Source organism: Rattus norvegicus, chromosome Y (assembly GCF_036323735.1).
Source record: "Rattus norvegicus strain BN/NHsdMcwi chromosome Y, GRCr8, whole genome shotgun sequence".
In the NCBI taxonomy this organism is placed as follows: Eukaryota; Metazoa; Chordata; class Mammalia; order Rodentia; family Muridae; genus Rattus; species Rattus norvegicus.
The window spans coordinates 33,685,050-33,696,975 of record NC_086040.1 but is presented as its reverse complement, the minus strand read 5'-3'; positions in this window follow the sequence as shown (position 1 = coordinate 33,696,975).

Sequence of the window (11,926 nt, the reverse complement as noted above, 5' to 3'; positions counted from 1 at the left end):
TGTCTCTCTCTCTCTGGAACACAACTTTTCCCCTTTGAAAGCTAAAATTTCTAATTTTATTCAAGTCCATTAAAAATCCACATTATTCTTAATTTTTTGATGGTAATGACTTTAGTTATCTACAAACTGACTTGCTCCACCCCCCTCCTTCCATGAATAAAAGGAAGTCTATTTTAAAAACAGTTCTGCCTAATGAAAACCTAGATTTTTCTTTTGTCAAATATTATTTCTTCACTTCTGGATTTTTTTTTAAATACCAATAAGGCACCAACTGTTTTCTAGATGTCTCCCCCTCCCACATATACTTTATTCTTTGGTAAACATGGGGTGAGCCCCCTGTATGCTCATTATCAAATGCTTCTGATTCGATTTGTGAACAAAAGCAGCCTACCCTCTGTCTTTTTCTAGTGGTGTTCCTTTTCAGGGAAAGAGAATTACCAAAGCCTGCCTGAGAATTAGGATTTTTCAAAACTCTAATTTCATTGAGGATTCCAATTTCCAAAGTTGACATTCATTAAGGGGAACGAATATGAACTTCCCATCACGGTTTGGATGTGTATTATTATTTCTTGTTATATTTATTTTCCCTTTGTGACTTGAGATGTAAGCTACCCACAGAAAAAAAGAGCTATCTAACCAAGTTCCCATCTTCCCCTCTCTGTAAGTTGAGATTTCCTTTTTTTTTTTTTTTTTGGTTCTTTTTTTTGGAGCTTGGGACCGAACCCAGGGCCTTGCTCTTCCTAGGTAAGCGCTCTACCACTGAGCTAAATCCCCAGCCCCGTAAGTTGAGATTTCTAAGACTGAAGAGGAGAATAAAGTAAAATGAAGCGAGTCTGCAGATGTTGTCCACGTAATTCCTAGAACAAGAAACAGAGAGAGACATGTTACATGAACACTTGTATCAGATGGACCAATGAAACTGCAGGGGCCCTGGCTAGATCTAAAATCCCTGTAAATTGTGTGTGTGTGTGTGTGTGTGTGTGTGTGTGTGTGTGTGTAAACCTAGGTGTATATGTATATGTATATATGTCTGTATGTCTTAGGGTTTTATTGCTATAAAAAAAACCATGACCAATGCAAGTCTTACAAGGACATTTAGTTGGGGCTGGGTTATTGGTGCATAGGTTCAGTCTATTATCATCAAGACAAGAGCATGGCAGCATCTAGGCAGGCATGGTGCAGGAGGAACTGAGAGTTCTACATCGTCCTCTGAAGGCTGCTAGAAGATTGGCTTCCAGGCAGGTAGGGTTAGAGTCTTAAAGCCCATGCCCACAGTGACACACCTACTCCAACAAGGCCACACCCACTCCAACAAGGCCAAACCTCCTAGTAGTGCCATTCCTATTTGGTACTATTTGTCTTTAAACTTGAAACTTATCCATAAACCTTTTCAAGGAACAACAGGTAACTTTAATGAAATAAATACAGAAGTATTAGAAAAATACACAGGAAGATGTGTGCCTTAGTTACTGTTCTATTGCCGTGAAGAGACACCGTGACCAAATCAATTTATGACAGGAAACATATAATTGTGGTCTTACACTTTCTGAGGGTGACTCCATGTACCATCGTGGTAGACACGATGGCAGCAGGCTGGCAGGCAGGTAGGCATGGCTGGAGTAGTTCCTGAGAGCTCTCATCCTGCTCCCCATATGAGAGAGAGAAGGAGAGGGAGAGGGAAAGGGAGAGGAGGAGGGAGAGGGAGAGGGAGAGGGAGGGAGAGAGAGAGAAGGAGAGGGAGAGGGAAAGGGAGAGGAGGAGGGAGAGGGAGAGGGAGAGGGAGGGAGAGAGAGAGAAGCCTGGTGAGCTTTTGAAATCTCAAGGCCCCCACCTCCCATTGACACATCTCTTTTAACAAAAACACAACTCCCAATCCTTTCTAAACAGTCCACAAATTGGAAACCAAACACATTCAAGTATTTGAACCTCTGATTGTCACACTTATTCAAAATCCTAAAGTATGTTTTATTTTCTTTTAAAAGAAATTAAGTAATGAGTGTCCATCCCATTTGGTAGTATATTTTATCATTACATTTCATTTCTCAGAGGTTAGGGTTGTAGAGGGCCGCAATAACATGCACGACCATTAGATGGAGCTGGCTTCCACTGCGCCCCACGTGGAAGGCCAAGTCAGTCAAGATGGCGCCAGCCTTCGCTGCGCCAGCTGGCCCCCCTATCAGGAAGTTAACTGTGCGCATGTGCAAGAGTGCCTTCCTGCCAGGTCTTTGCCCATTCCGGGGCGTGCCTGATGAGATCATGAGTAAACAACCAATCAGGCATGGATGCGTGCCCGAGGGTTAAATAGGCGCGCCTAGCTGGCGCGCGGGGCTTTCTCCATGAGATAGGAATAAAGTATCACTCATAGCAAGAATTTCTATGTCTCCCATGCTTCTTGCCGGCGGAAAGTCGCGCGCAGGACAAGTTAAAAATAATTTGCTTGAGAGAAATTGTTTTCTTCCAGGGAGTTTTATCTTTCTCTCTTGAGCCTCATCCCCAAGGAGAGCTGCCCCTCTCTTTACTCCCATTGTCCAGTCCAGCTGCTGTTAACCGTTGTGTATGAAGGACTCCAGGTTAGCGAGTGATCCGTCTGAAGCAGGCATTAACAAGTACCTGAAAGCTTTACCTTAGATCCTGAAGAAAAATTCTCCCTGTTGCTTAAACATTCACAGCTTCTAAGGAAGGGACAGCACAGAGTAGGAAAATGTAGGGGCTGAGGGTGGCAGGCATGCAGGCCTGCTAGCAAGCTACAGGCTGTGCGTGGGCAGCAGTGCAGGTCTGGCCAAGTCAGTGTAAGAGGAGTTTCAAGGTAAGGAGGCCGGCTGGGGTTGACGCTTTGACAACAAAGATAGCGTAGAGTTAGTGGTTGTATTATGAGACTTTTGTCCCTGGAAAAAATAAATAAATAATTACAGTTGCTGCCTTCAGTGGACAGACCTTCAACACTTGCTAACAAAAGGAGAGTGTTTATTAAGAGAAGTTCTTTAAAGGATCCTGCCTTATCTGCTGGCCCTATTCCTGAGAGGAGTTGATCTCCAACATTAAGTAACCTTCCCTGTTAGTCATCACTGACATGGAGAGTGCCTTTTATCCTATCCCCACAGCAGCCATTTCCTGCCCCTGTGGTCAAAATGCCCCAGGTTGGGGGGGGGGCAGAGAAGCCCCTAAAATAGTTTCAAGGAATCTACAACAAACTGTGAAGAACTTTGTTTTGCCAGTCAAAATTTAGAATTCAGGCTTTCGCTGTGGCCAAGGTCAGGATTAATGTTTTCTTTTCCATGGGCCTTTAACCCAGTGAGACAGCTTGGTAAAGGACTACTACTACAGTCCTCATAGCCCCAGGTGAACTGGTTACAATTCTTTTGTCAGCCACTTAGTATCTAACACCGAGGTTCTAACCCTCTCTTCATCCTTTTGTTATTAGTTCTTACTAGAAGCCTAGTGTCCTTCAGAGGCTGAGTTTATTGAGAGACAGAGCCACTGAGCTGACACTGAAGGGAGGTACTTCTTAAGTAAAATCTAAGTCCAGAGAGATAGTTGATAACAGATCAGCTGCCTCCCTGCTTGCCTTTCTGTTTCACAGGAACAAAGCTTGCGCTTATTTCTACAATGGCCTTTTTGTCCCAAGAAGGCCTCCTGGTTTAGCTGTGTGACTAAATGCTGTTTGCCCTCTTCAGTAGACCTTTATTCTCAAGATTCCCTTGTTTTCTCACCATCCCATCTGAGATGCTTGTTAGTAACTGTTACAGGTCTTCTTTACCACTGAGGAAAGACAGATTCCTACTAGAAGCCAGAAAGAATGTTCCAGACACCGATGGAAGACTGTCACTCCTGACTGTTGACTTGAATACCCCTGAAGGTAGGGAGTGCTGCGGGTCTGCCGCCAGGCTCCAAGGGTGGGTCTCTGAGGGGCTAGAAAATGCCCCACCAATTTGGCTAAAGTAAGAAAAAGGTATAAATAAAAAGTTACAGAAACTTGAAGGGTTAAGCTAAGTCACTGAGAGAGTTGTTGTAAGTTGCAGAGAAAATAAGGTTGATATATGGTTCAGGGTCAGTGCACAAAAGTAAACAGCAACGAATAGCTGTAGAAGAAGATACAGACAATGAGACTGAGTCAGAGAAAGAGGGAAGAAGGTAAAAGGAACAGGAAGCTATGGAAGAAAAGAGAAAAGAGTGGAACATATACTGCCATAGTAGTTAGGGAACCTAGGAAGATAGTACCTGGCAACAGAAGATAATTCCTGTCTAAAGATCAGGGTGCCTAATACGAAGAAAAAGGGCACAGGGTTAGGTTCTGCCCAAGAAAGAACAAGAGGGGCCACTGGTCCCTCTAGGACCAAGAGCTTCTTGGTCCTAGAGTGCTGGCTATGTACAGAGATAGAAGGGAAGTGTGGATACAGGGACCCAATGCTCTGTGGTCCTATGCCCCCCCCCAGTGGGCCAATATCCAAAGACCTTGAGTGCAAGGGGCTACTGGCAATGAACAATACTTATGGACTGCCTGAAAAACAGTGGACATTGGCGTGGGCCGGGTAACCAACACACTAGTTCATGGTCATCCCTGACTGGCCCTATAACTTGCTCATGAGAAAATTGCTCTCCAAAATGGCTTGCGTGGGCTAAAATGACTGGGTGAGGCCTTGTGTATGCATATCTACAGACTGTGTATGTGGAGCTTAAGACCTGTCTCAGTGTACCAGTACCTGATGCTGTGAGATGTGTGTGTGGCTTAGTGCCGTTCTGCCTGGAACACATCATTCCTGCCAGCCGGGCTCTTACAATTATCACCCAATCCAAGACTTAAACTGTGGTAGAGTGGCTGATGTTTTGCCTTTAAATGAAATGTCACAGAGGATGGGATCACTGATCAGCTGACATGGACTAGATTCTCCACCTGTTGGGGGCAATCTGTTCAACTTGCTGCCCAATCCTGACTTGGAAGCCACCACAGCACAAGTGTCAAGCACTGGCAGAAGCCCATGAGTGGAGGAAAAACCTCTGTGACTGGCTGATTGACCCCTGCTGAAAGCCAAGGACCTTGTCCACAGACGGGAACAGTTCTCTTCATGAAGGTCAGAGATAAGTGGGTACTGCCATGGTGGGCAACAAACACAATATCATCTGGGATGGCTGAACTTCTACCCCTCAGCACATCAGTGCTGCAGATGCCTTCACCATACCTTGGATGCACTGATGAAGCCAACAACTGTGAGTACTATTCATTGCTCAGCATATCAGAAGGAAGAGATTCAGTGGCATGGGAAAGTAACAAAGCAGATAAAGTGACTCGGAAAATGGCTATGCAGTAGCCTATCCTAGTTACAGGCCTACAAGAGACAGCCACTGGGAACTGGGATTGGACTAAGGGATGGCCTCACTTAAAATGTACAACAGAAGAAAAGGTCCAAATTGATTAAAAGAAGAGAAAAAAAAAAGACAATGACACACTTGAGAAAAAAAAAAAAAAACTATATTCCTCAGAGAAAGATATGTCAGTAAGTAAATGCTTAACAAGAAAACAGGACAAAGAGACCTAGAGAGTTTAGTAAAAAGTCTAAGTGAACTTCACTGAGATAAAACCAGGAAAATATGATCACAAGTATCTCCTAGTGCTTGTAGATACCTTTCCAGGAATAGACAAAAACTTTCCTCACCAAACAAGAGACGGCCTCTACAATCATCTAGAAAATACTGGAAGAAATCTTTCCCCCGATTTAGAATACCCAAGGTAATCTGGTCAGACAATGGCCCTACTTTCGTTGCCAAGGTAAGCCAGGGTGTGGCCAAGTATTTAGAGGTTGATTGAAAATTACATTATATTTACAGACCTCAAAGTTCAGGACAGGTAGAATAAATAAATAAGACTCTAAAAGAGAACCTGTTCAAATTGACCATGAAGACTGGCGCCGACTGGGTGACACTCCTTCCCTCTTGCTCTCTTCAGAGCAAGAAATACCCCTTCCACATTCAGCTTTACCCCCTTTGAGATGTTATATGGAGCCTCAGATCCTCTGACTGTATTAGATGATGTTACTGAACTAACATGTCATAGTAATAATGATTTATATGCCAGGCTAAAAGACCTAAAGGTGATACAGAAAGAAATCTGCTCACAGCTAGCCACAGCCTATGCCCCAGGAACCTGCAAGACAGCTCATTTGTTCCAGGTCGGAGACTGTAGCTACATACAATGACATGGAGCCTAGACACTCGAGCCTCGCTGGAAAGGGCCATACCTGGTGCTGCTGACCACCCAGACAGCCGTGAATTCTCAGCCCTCACCAGCCGCATACTAGCTGTTGGGGCTGAGAGCTGGGACCTAGAGGGACACTCAGATCTTCAGAAAGTTCCCTAGACTTACACATCAGATAAGTGACTGGGAGGTTGTTATAATGCTCACTTGAGGAGTGTGCTTTAGAAACAAGAATTTCATGTTTGCCCTGGGTTCCATCGAGAAAAATATAGAGATAGGCTTGATTTCTATTACAAATGATGTAACATTACATATGTTAATACTTCTAACACTTCTTGGGATTGTACCTCAGGGACCATCAGTTTAAAAGTTCTAAGATAGTCATGACCTTGGTGTATAGGTTTAGATAGTGTTCAGATTAGAATCCTAAAGACTTTTTAGCTGACCTCCAAGAATACCTAACCTCTCTCTCAGAGGTAGTCCTTCAAAATAGGAGAAGATTAGACCTGACATTCCTTAAAGAAAGAGGGCTATGTGCTGCTTTGAGAGAAGAATGAGGTTTTTACCTCGATCACTCTGGGACCATAAAAGATTTTATGGCTAAACTTAGAGAGAGGTTGAAAAAGAGACGATGAGAACGAGAAACCACTGATAACTGGTTTCAAAGCTGGCTCCATAGGTCCCCATGGCTTACCACCCTGCTTTCAGCCTTAGCTGGTCCCTTGATTATCCTCCTCCTTTTGTTCACCTTTGGGCCCTACACCATTAATCACCTTTTAGCTTTTGTCAGGAAGCGGATTAGCGCTGTACACGTCCTCATGTTAAGACAACAGTACCATGATGTTATGCCAGATGAAGCTGAGTTCTCCATGTAGTTCTAAGATTAGAATTACTCACAACACATAGAAGGGAATGAAGAGTTAAATTTCAAAAAGTTAGTCTCAAACAAAGTCCAGACATGCCTGAGAGAATTTGAGATACGGCTCACCAGCCCAACTATCAGCTCCCAAGGACACTGGCCATCTGGAGCCAACCCCCCTCCTTCACTCCCTGAGGATGGGTCATCCCCCTGCTGCAGTGAGATGAGTTGCCCTGCCCACATTGCTGAGATGCTACATCACAGGTGTGCTTTGTTGATGTAACTCCATGCCAAAAGCAACTGTGCACCCTTTGTATTAGCCAATATGTGTATCCACACGAAATCCCTGGTTTTCCCTATATAAGCTCCTGCCTAGAGAGGCTTGGGCTTGACTCAATCTCCTGTATGGGATAAGTGTCAGCCCGAGATCCCGTAAATAAAACTGCCTCTTGCTGATTACATCAAGACCGGCTATTTGTGTTTCCTGGGTGTACCCCAACCCGTGACTGGAGCAAGAGTCTCCCCAAATTTGGGGGACTTTCATGTGGAGGCCCATTGTGGATGGTGCCACCTCTGGGTGGGTGGTCCTGGTTACAGAAGAAAGCACGTTGACCAAGCAATAAGCAACAACCCAGTAAGCGGTTGTTCCTTCATCGCCTCTGCTTCAGCTGCTGCCTTCAAGTCTCTGCCTTGAGTTCCTGCCCTGACTTTCTTCCTGATGGGCACTGATCAAGCTTAAGTTAATCCTTTCCTCCCTGAGATAGTTCACACAGTATTTCATCAGAGCAAAGAGAAGGAACTGAGAGAGTTCCACCCTGCCTTGCTTTGTTTTCTTGCAATAAATTCTCACACTTACACCCCAAACATACCAGTTGAGCTGGTGGACTAGAAAACATCGGGGATTCATCTGTCCACCTCTCTGGTACCAGGATTCCAGGCCACTATGTCTGACTTTTATTTTTTAATGTGGGTTCTAGGAACCAAACTCAGACTCTCATACTTTCATGGCAAACACTTTACTGGCTAAGCCAGCTCCTTAACCCAAGAACCCCACCTCAGAAACTTGGAAATCCACTTCTCTGTCAGACCACAATCTCTCTTTAAGGCACACGTTCCTTCCATGACAATGCCATGTGGGTTAAATTTCTAATCAGAAGAGAGGAAGCCACGTGAGCTATGAAGGATTTTGCATTGTTTCTCAATATGGGGGCATTTTGCATTTGTAAAATGTGAAGTTTCTGGAAAAATCCTTATCTGCCTTATTCCCCACAAAAAAGGAAATATGTTTAGTCCATGAAGTATAACTTAACACCCACAAGAAAGAAGGCAGGGGTGGATATCATCTGTGTTCTGAGATCCTAAGAAAGGTCAGATATTTAGAAGACAGTTATCAAACATTTAATGGGGAGAGGGAGAGATAAAAGAATGTACCTTTAAAATTAAATTGACTTCACTCTTCTTTGGGCAGAAACATTTTAAATAATATTGTCCATTGTCCTTCCTGGTGAGTGTGTTTTAATTGTTGTTTTACATCCACCTCCTGGGACATTGGTCCTTATGTGAGTGTGTGGTTGCTAATTGCTAAGGAGGGCCTGGGGAGGGGCTGCCAAAGTGAGGTTCCAATAGGACAGAAGATGAGTTCAAATGAGGCTGGCAATAATTCTGGCCTTAGATGGGCAAACACAATAAATATATATATGATGGGAATGTGTCTGGTCACAGAAATATAAAACCAATCAGTATCCCTTAATCCCAAGGGTGTGATTTACTTGGGAAGAAACACCAATGCACACACAGCATCAGTTCAACAGCCCAGCCATCCCACAGGACTCTTGGCTCATCCATCTTTCTCCTCTTACTGCCCTCAGTGATTGGCTATAATGTAGTCACAAGATGGCTGCTGCATTCCCAGAGAACACATCACAGTCCTCCACAGCAGAACTCCAACACTGGATGGGAGGAAGTAGAAGAGAGATGAAACTGTCTTGGATAACTCCCTATTTCTGACAGGCAGAAAAAAAAAATCTTTCCTCAGAAGATTTTTGGTCTGTCTCAGTGAGTCTTCTGACGCACCTCAACACCAGTGATATGCACAGAACAAAGCTAGCATGACTGATTCAAACTAATCAGGATTCCCTCCGTGGATTAAAGGATAGAAAGTCAGATATACTAATATCCAAATGAAACTGGCTATTTGCAATGAGAATTTTGGTGTATTTAAAAAGATAGAAATATTATAAGACTATGTTTTTGTTTTAATCCAGGCTGTGGGGCATGGGGTTGCTTCCGATTATCAACAGTGGCTGATTATGATTTGCCTTATGTTCTCGCAGGGGCGTGATTTTGCGACCAGCAGATAGATTTTGCAAGTGTGTAACATTTGGAATGCTGGAGACTTTTCAGAGAACATATAAATGCTAGAGCCCCATAGTTGGGCTGCTGTTGGTTGCAGTTTGTTAAATAGTCACGCCCAAAGAAGAAACTAAACATCCTGACAATGAAGATCAAACTTGCCCCCCAGGGAACTCCATGCCCCTAATCAATAGGAGGTCATCTAATGGTAATAGAAACCCTTTCCCTCTCTCCTCTTTTGTCTCCTATCTAGTGTTAGGGGTTGAATGTGGGAGAAAGGAGAACCTACAAAGTAGCAAAAGGACGACTAGTGCTATTGAATGAAGGTCCATCATCAGACACAAATTATAAAGCGTGTGTATCAGGTAAAAACAGAGACAATTTTAGGAAACTGGCCAGTTGGATGCCACTGTTATTTAAATGGAATTTAGCAGCTCGGTATAGAGGTATCTTCCCTTTTCATTCATTTGGGGACATGATACAATTCAAAGGGATATACTTGTTTGTTCCATATGTCTCAGTCTCTCTCTCTCGTTCCTCACACTCTGGTGTCTGAAGTGGAAATTTCTGGTTGTCCTGTGATGCAGACTCATGTGGCGTTTCGTTAAGGCGAGTCACGTGATATTGGGAGAGATTATGAATATGACTCAGTAGACACTGATAAGGTGCTTGCATTGTTTGCCTGCAATCCATCCTTGGTCTTGATTCTCACTGAACTTCACTTTATTGAGGTGTGGCAAAGTACTCCTGGTATTCCAGCTGGTTCTGGTCACTCCTGCTGACTAGTGCCAGTTTGATGGAGGCCTGATCATTTCTGCAAGGTTGTGCTACCAGTGCTGTTTTGTGTTTGGTGACATTTTTTTTTCAACTGGATTATTGGTATCCTGACACTACTGGACTGGACTGCAGGTGTCCTGTCAGGTCAGATTGGATTTGCCCCAAAGAACTACTTCTAAACAGGTCCAAATCCACTTGCCCTATATATCATCTTTTCTCCCCTACCTTTGGACAGTGGGCTAGAATGGGGCTCTAAGCATTTGAGAACCCTTATTAATGTATGTTTGAAAAAAAATCTAAGTCTACATGAATCCCCATATAATGAAGGGTTGTCAGAATCGTTTCCATTACAACTTCTTTTCCCTTGCATCTGCTTTTGCAACTATCTTTTCTTTAAAGAAAGTGCTCAGGGAGTTTTCTGAGGAAATATCGTTACATGCATGGATGTTTAATAACATATTTTCCCATGTGTGTGTATGCATATATGCATATGTGCTATGCCTGTGTGTGTTCATATGTGTGACATGCAGGCCAGTGGACCAATTTACCTTGTTTATGATCCAGTGTCTCTCTGTGTCCTGAATCAAACCAGTATAGGTCAGAAGGACTGGCAGTAAATACCAGGAATTCTCCAACTCTTGGTACAAGAACTTATACCCATGCTAAGTTTTTTACCTTGTGTCCAGTTCCTCAGGCTCCACCCCAAGCTGTCTCCCTCATCCCAAGCAGTGTGCTTGAAAAGGAAACCTTAAGTAATTATTAGGACTAATGGCCTGACCAGAGTGATACAAGCACCATAAGGGCATTACACACAAAGAGTGGGAATTCGGAGCATTGAGATGAAAATGATAAATGAAACATGTGACAGCTTTTAAAACCTTAAGGACAACCCAGAGCCTATTAGGGAAAGCTGAAAACTGTGTCTTCACTCACTCAAGAAAAGAATCAGCAGAAACCCAAACTTGTGTCAGCTTACGTCCTATGAAACTCCATAAGCTTGTTTCTTATTTAAGAGGCATAAGCCACTTTCCCGCTGATGCTGTCCCTACTATGCAACTAAAACAGGGAACGGCTCCCTACAGCTGTGGGGTTGTGCGTAGACCAGTACCAAATTGTCTTTCATCCCTGTCCCACCCCTAATGTCATATTGACACATCCAATTGACCAGGTGACAGCAATGTCTGGCTATCACTTCTGAAGATAAGCAGGAACGTGCAAGGTCACAGAGCAGAATGCATTGAATTTCATCCTGAAATTGGGAAACATATCATTGTTTCCTATTCCGTTAGATTGGAAACCTTGTGCATACCTGGCCCTATTAGAGATATCTCTCTCTTTGGACAATAGAACAAGAACTGGACTAAGACCAGTATTATCTTGAAAAACATCTACATGAGACTGGTCTCCAAGACAAGTGGTGTGTGTGTGTGTGTGTTTGTGTGTGTGTGTGTGTGTGTGTGTGTGTGTGTGTGATGTGTGTACACTCATGACTTGTGTATGTGAATGTAGGTAGAGGTCAGAGGACAATTTTGGGTGTCACTCCTCTTTGAAATAGTTTTTCTTATTTGGAGGAGACACATACATGCTACAACACATATGTAGAGACCAAGGGACATGTTGTAAGATTCAGTACCATCTTCCACCTGGTGGGTCTTGGTGATTGAACTCAGATCCTCAGGCTTGGTGGCAAGTGCCCTAGCATTCTGAGCTATCTTGCCAGGGCCTGTCTTGGTTTTTGAGGTAGGCTT